The 6830-nt window shown below is 38.0% G+C and overlaps 1 protein-coding gene and 2 long non-coding RNA genes across 3 annotated transcripts in view; 1 reads left to right on the top strand and 2 right to left on the bottom strand.

Moving 5' to 3' along the window:
- Positions 1-6830, bottom strand: part of trip4 (thyroid hormone receptor interactor 4) — an 83317-nt gene that overhangs the window by 55811 nt on the left and 20676 nt on the right. The window lies entirely within an intron of this gene.
- Positions 1-6830, bottom strand: part of LOC116689566 (uncharacterized) — an 18951-nt gene that overhangs the window by 2735 nt on the left and 9386 nt on the right. Inside the window, exon 2 of the long non-coding RNA XR_004332040.1 lies at positions 318-322. This is a non-coding gene — a long non-coding RNA (uncharacterized LOC116689566). The remainder of the gene's footprint in view (positions 1-317; positions 323-6830) is intronic.
- Positions 1-6830, top strand: part of LOC116689558 (uncharacterized) — a 33606-nt gene that overhangs the window by 25836 nt on the left and 940 nt on the right. The window contains exon 4 of the long non-coding RNA XR_004332034.1: positions 4498-4502. This is a non-coding gene — a long non-coding RNA (uncharacterized LOC116689558). The remainder of the gene's footprint in view (positions 1-4497; positions 4503-6830) is intronic.

Raw genomic sequence — 6830 nt, 5'->3', positions numbered from 1 at the left:
GCGACAGCGCCGGTCCACACTTCTGACATTTGTCCACAGTTTTAATGGTTATTAACACAGCTGTATATTGTTAAGCATGAGAGGAAAACCTGTATTTGTACCACTGTTTCCGCTGGTAACTCTCTGCTATTGCGGCGGTCACGGCGAAAAAAAAAGAAGTGAATTCAACAAACTTCAGTATGTTGAGACGGAGCCCGCTGGACCTGGGTGAGAGATGTGACCCATGTCCAGAATATCATAGTTCATACAAATGCAGCGCAGTGACGATACAGACATTTCATACACAAGATATTGTAACTGCTGACCCGCCATTCGACCCGTGCTGGACCCATTCATAAAGAGTCAGACGTCACTCTGTGAGTAGCGTACGCTTCAGTCCATCACACCCCCTCTCTGTCCCTAGCACTTTTAATAAGTCTGTTATTGTTGTTGAAAACAAGTGAAGGAGCTTTCTCAGAGATATTTTTTTTTAAATATATCCTAGGCTATTTATTCCAGATCATTTTCATATACATGTATTGCAGCTGTATATTTTCAATCTGGGAAGGAAACCCTGTATTATTATTGTCTTAGAGATGACCTGCCATAGCAAAGTCAAAAATATCCGTGGCAACTCAATATATACATTTAATGAACAGCTCAGGGGGATTGAAATATTTTGTTAGCTTGGTCATTTATGGTAACAAAGAGATTTAACTGAAACGTATCAACGGATCATGTAAACAGCTTAACACAGACAGGATCTCTACTAGAGTATGGCAAACAGCCAAATTACACCATGTGTGTAAATGTAGCCAGAAACATAATTGATTCCATTTTCCTTCTAGAATTCAGTTGAACATTGTGTTTCGTTTCTCAGCCACATAATCCCTTTCCTGAAAAAAAAGGCCAAATCATCTTATATGCATTTATCATCATCTCTTTTTCAATTATTTTTTTATTAACTGGCATCTGGGAAAATTGCTTAGAAATTGTGTAATCTTTGTATAATGGGCCATTGAAATACAAGGACTTCCTTTTAAAAATAACTGCTATGCTCATGCCTACATACAATCTGAACCTGACAAATTAATTATTCAATCCTAACTGGAGATGAAATCATTAGTCAATTTTAGTCAACACATTGCCAGACCTATCTCCAAAGCACTGTGGAGTAAGGTCTGGCTACACCACAAATACCTTCAAGGATAGAAGAAAAACTCGGGGTTGTCTTCATTTCTTTAAACCCTTCCCAATCGTTTTGGGCAGTGCTAAGCTCCGGATGCTGCGATGGTGGTTCTGCAATTGAACTTATTATGGTGGGACATAAAATAATAAATAAGTTGTTCACACAATACAGCAGCGTGAGCTATTTAAATTAGCTGGACATATGGTTAAACCCAGTTACACAGTAAATGCCATAAACATATTCCTTGTTAATCTTTACAATCATTCCCTGAAAAAAACAAGTTGGCCTGACTTATTGCACGGTCCAAATTTTCTTCAAAACTAGCGTTTAGTCTGCTAGCTGGAGGGCCGCTGTTTCCTGTAGCAAAGGGATTTGGAGAACGGCAGCACACAGAGAGCAGACGTCCAGCGAGTGAGCCATGTGCTGGATGTCTGGCTTTATCATGGTAATGTACTTCCGCTGATCCAGACTATGTCAATTAATCCATTGGTCAATTAGTCAAAGCTTCACTTTGGTCTTTAGTAACGTGTGATGGGCAAAATGTACTATTTTAGATAGATAGATAGATAGATAGATAGATAGATAGATAGATGTTTATTGATCCCAAGAAAAATGGGAAATTCCGGTGTTACAGCAGCAAAAAAAAGTCACAAAGCACAGAATATAAATGAAATACTAGGAAAAATATACATACATACAATATACATGAAATAATAATATGAATAAAATAAAAGAACAATATTTGGATATGTACAGGATGGGAAAACAAAAATGTGCAACTGCTTAAATAATATGCTAAGATGTATGCTAAATGTAAATAAACCAGTTGAGCAGGTTGCACTTAGTGCAGTACTGTGGTGTCCAAAAGTCTTATCTAGCACCCAGTGATGACATGTTAAAAAGTGTTATTGCCTGTGGTATGATGACATACAGACCAATAATTAGTTAATTAACTGGGAACATAACTGGCATATTAATCTATAATGCAAATAAAGGAAGGAGTGATACATATCTTTTGCTTTTATACTGATCATGTATCAAAGGTATAGTGCATAGCTGGTGCCGCCCCCATGAGGAGTTCTAAGTAATGACAACAAAACTGTTGGCGCGTCTGTAACAGACTTTCATTAATATCAAAAAGTTAGGCACTAAAGCTTCAAGTACTCATTTATTAGTTGCAATCTAACTGCTAACTTAACTTTACACTTAGCTACAGGAACCACCACATGGCCAAAGCATTTTCAAACACATTTTACAACCCCTTTAAAAACTGGAAACGTAGGTGCAAACACATGTACCCTCAGCCAGTAAGGACACCGTCTTTGAATCCCACTGGAGCCATCTGACATTAACCCAAAGCAATGCGAACCTTCTTCTTCTAAACAGGCAGCTAGTGAAGCTCACTTTGTCTCTTTCATTGGAGCTCAGGCACACGGAGTTGCACGGTGATGATTAAAAATGTAACATACTGCTTCACCTACAGAAGCAACTGGTGTCAAGTTTGGAGAGCGAACATTAATTATCTAGGAGTGTCCAACACTGTCTTCTGAATTTTTACATTATTAATATCCTCAACACAACGAGAGACATGTCTCATTATTAGAAGCTCGGCACCAGTGCCATGATTTTCCAATTACTGCCACCGAGGCAGTCTGCTCAACTGAAGAAGAAAAAAAACAAAAAAACATTTCCTTTGCCTTAAAAAGCTCTCTGTTTCAGTACAACACTAAAAAGGTCAGTTCACACATTTTGTACTGAAAAAGTGTAAAAACCTGAGTTATAACATATGTTTGTGATTAATCTCAAAGTACAAGCCTGTACATGTTGTTTGTATCCAAGAGTACAAACAACATTGGCATTTTATCTTTTATCAAACCATCACTGCAACATGACACGTGCATGAACCTATCAAGAGAGGAATCTCGGCAGGAATTACTGATGTTAACTGGGATGTCTTGGTGTATTTGTACTGTGGTGTTTAGTTCAAGACCCAACTCTGCGTGTCAGCAATTAAGGCTCATTATTGTCTTGATGTAAATTACTTCAAGCTGTCACCAGCCCACCATCACTATTCAAATTCCCTGAAAGTAGGCGCAAGAGGTATTAAATGTATTTTGCTACTCTACTGCTTCATGAGCATAACAATTTCTATGACAGTAACTTCACCTCCTGCAGTGGCCCTCAGGCAAGAAGAAAACAAGACTGTCACACACATTTTTTTTTAGACTCAGCACGACAACTGCTTGCTACTGAAACTTTCCAAGGACAGGGGTTCTCTCTTGAAGTCACAGTTCTCACAGTTAAGCTTCTGTTTGACGAGTACAGCACTCTTTCGAAATTGAAAAAACAAAAAAGATTTCAAATATGAGGCAGAAAATAGCATTTTGAAAAAACAGCATTATTATACAGCATTTTTAGGATTATACTGTATGTTGTGTTTGTACTAGAAGATGTTTACATGCTTTAATGTTACAAAAAACTCATACTCATTGGTATCATTTCGGGCATCATTAGTGGGGTAATTTACGAGATGCACCCGTGGTTCCATTAGCACCGGCACTAAGCAAATCAGCTGATAACGCTAACTCGCCCAATGTTTGACCCAAGTGAAAAAAAGCTTCTGGGGGGTTGTTTGGCTCGAGGTCGTGGTGCAAAGGACCCTAACGTAAAATTACTCCAAACCATCACTTTAACAACCCTGGCAGCCTAGATGACATTGTTTACGGCCATTAGCCATGTAGTTACATGCTGCAATGTTAACACCGATCTCCAACCCTGCCTACTTGGAGCAAATGACCAATCACAGACGATTGGCTTAGAGTTGCGTAAGACTTAGCCGAGAATAGAAAAAACGGTTGGAACCTGAGTGTTCAGAATAGTTCTGAACGTTTTAGCTCACAGGGATTTGTCTAAAATACTTTTACGTCATTATTTGAAGGTTTAACATGAAAAGCCAACATTTTAACATTGTAGTTCAGACAGAAAACACGGAAAAGCATAATATGTCCCCTTTAATAAAGTGTTACAGAAGTTACAAATCCCAAACGAAAAAATAGGCTACCTGCATTAACAAATTTCACACAGTCAAACCCTTCTACTAGTAGTTCACACCACACACACACACCACACACACACACACACACACACACACACACACACACACACACACACACACACACACAGCAAGAACCCCTAAAGACAATTACCATGTCTGCTTTCAAACCTCGACTTCAAAGAAAAATTCCAGGAAATCTTAGGCATTAAAACTTCTTATTTTCCACCGCAACCTCCTTTTATCGGTGCCACAAATCCAGCTCTCGTTAACACAGGTGCCGTCAGCAAAAAGGCTTGTATTTTAAGTAAGGTAACAAACCACTTAACGGTGGGCATTTGATTTCATAATGTTGAAATTGAGAAGGACCGGCAGTTTATGAACATGTCTGTCTCTTAAGGTGAATATTTGCTTTGATATTCTGACACCGGGGTACAGCCCTCCCATCTGTGTTCACTCAGCCGCTGTGGGAAATAACTGTCTCTTCCCTCCTTCTCTTGAGGCTGGCAATAAGCGCGGTTTGAGTAAGGAGCACAGAAGGCAGTCCCTTGATTCCTATCAAAGGCAAGTTTTAGGTTTCTCTAAGCCCATGGGTTAGTACAACAGCTTACAATAGATAAGATGATGTGACTGATATGTTCCAAGGGAAAACCCAGTGAAATGTTAAACAGAAGGTGTTTTAGTAGGTTTCAATTTATGTTTACAGTTTTTCCAAGTGAGCTAAAATATTTGTTAGACGCAACTTGGAAATTAGATAGGATCCTTATCTACTGATACAGCCCTGAACAATGTAGGCTTTAAATTAAATTAAATAAGACAACTATTCCTTAGCTACTACTGCTATACCCTTCTGTTTCCATCCACGCAAAACAGCTATGCACTTTACAATGATACGGTGGCAGATGTACTTTTGAAATACTTAGAATTTGAAATTCTAAGTCATTTTTAAACCAATGGGTCCCTCATTTCGAACAGAGGCAGAAAAAAGCAGCTTCTCATTTCTAGCCCCCAAAATTGGAAATGTTATCAGCTGTATTTTGCCAGCTAGTTAAGCTAAATTAGCTCTGTGAGTTGGTTGAAAATCAATGTAGAAGAAATAAAGACACAACATTGTTCTTGAATTCACCCAGAACTGCATGTGGTACCTGTGAACTGTTTTTTTTTTCACATGCAACCATTAACCCCACAAACTAATTCCTAGTTCCTTAATGATTTCTTCCTTGGCATTGCAAGTAACACTGTTACTACTGGTAGTAATATGGTAAGCCGACAGCTTATGTTAGAGTGTATAAACAAACTATCTACACCCATTTCTCACAAAAAGAATACCTACAGCCCTATTCACACCTCCCTAGTTATGGTTGCCAACATGAGAAACGGACACCAATTCTTGTTACACTTTATACATAAAACACCAATAAACATTCTTTCTCTAGCAAGACCAGTAAAAATCGTTGTATAAATACTTTCTGCCCATGCTTGGATTGTGGTTGTGTTGCAACTAGATTAAAAAGGTGTTCTTCTATATCTTACATAATACAATACCTTTCTACATACATGTTTCAGTACCAATTTGCTAGAGATGAAAGAGAAATAATATGTGCTTAAATATTATTCTATTGTTTTATCCAGCTGTCCTTTAAAGCTTGAATAGCTTCTTACACTGTCTATTTGAACTTGAGTTCAGTGGAGAGGATGACTTAGTTGCTTTTTTGGCAATTCTAATATTATTATTATTACAGTGACGTCTGGACTCAATGTGACTGATGAAACCGATCAAGCTTTTAATGTAAATGGAAAAAAAAAGATGTGTTCTTCCACGGCATGACCTAACATGCCTATGTTTTTTTAAAACACCCAGCACAGATATGTGAAGTGGCAGCATTATTAAAGTAATTATGTTGAATTTATGCTGAATGTTATTCTCGCTACACCGACCACCAGAAATTTGAAAGGGAAAGAAAATGATGATGCATATAAATCAATCAATACTCTACTTCACACACGGAGCCTGCCAAAGCATGTGATGGTGAATTGCCCAGTGGACCATGTCAGAAGAGCATGTGCTTCAAGAAACTGTACTAAATATGGTAAAGGCAGGACAGCGAAGGGAGTAAGACTGTAAATTCCTTATTGATTCTCAATGGTTGTTTTAATGATGCCAATATTTTATAATGACTCAATAGCATATTATGTTAAATTTAAATATATGCTTATAAATCATATTGATAATTCACAGAAGCTTACTGAATGTGTTAAAATCTTTCCAGCCAAGAAAACACTATGATAAGCCTTGTGAGGTGGATGTACACTACCGGTCAAAAGTTTGGGGTCACTTAGAAATTTCCATTGCACTCCATTGTAGACAGAATACCAGCTGAGAGCAGTTGCATTGTTTTTTTTAACCAGGGCAGCAGTTTTCAGATTACATTATGTGCTCACATAATTGCGAGAAGGTTCTCCAATGTTTCCTCAGTGCGTTTTTTAAAATGGTATCAGATTAGTAAACATAATGTGCCTTTGGATGATTGGAGGAATGGTTGCTGATAATGGCCAATGTAGATATTGCATTAAAGATCCGCTTCCCACTCAGATCAGCTGGTATTCTGT

The sequence above is a fragment of the Etheostoma spectabile genome, chromosome 1 (assembly GCF_008692095.1).
Source record: "Etheostoma spectabile isolate EspeVRDwgs_2016 chromosome 1, UIUC_Espe_1.0, whole genome shotgun sequence".
Lineage (NCBI taxonomy): Eukaryota > Metazoa > Chordata > Actinopteri > Perciformes > Percidae > Etheostoma > Etheostoma spectabile.
This window is presented reverse-complemented; position numbering and strand designations above follow the sequence as displayed.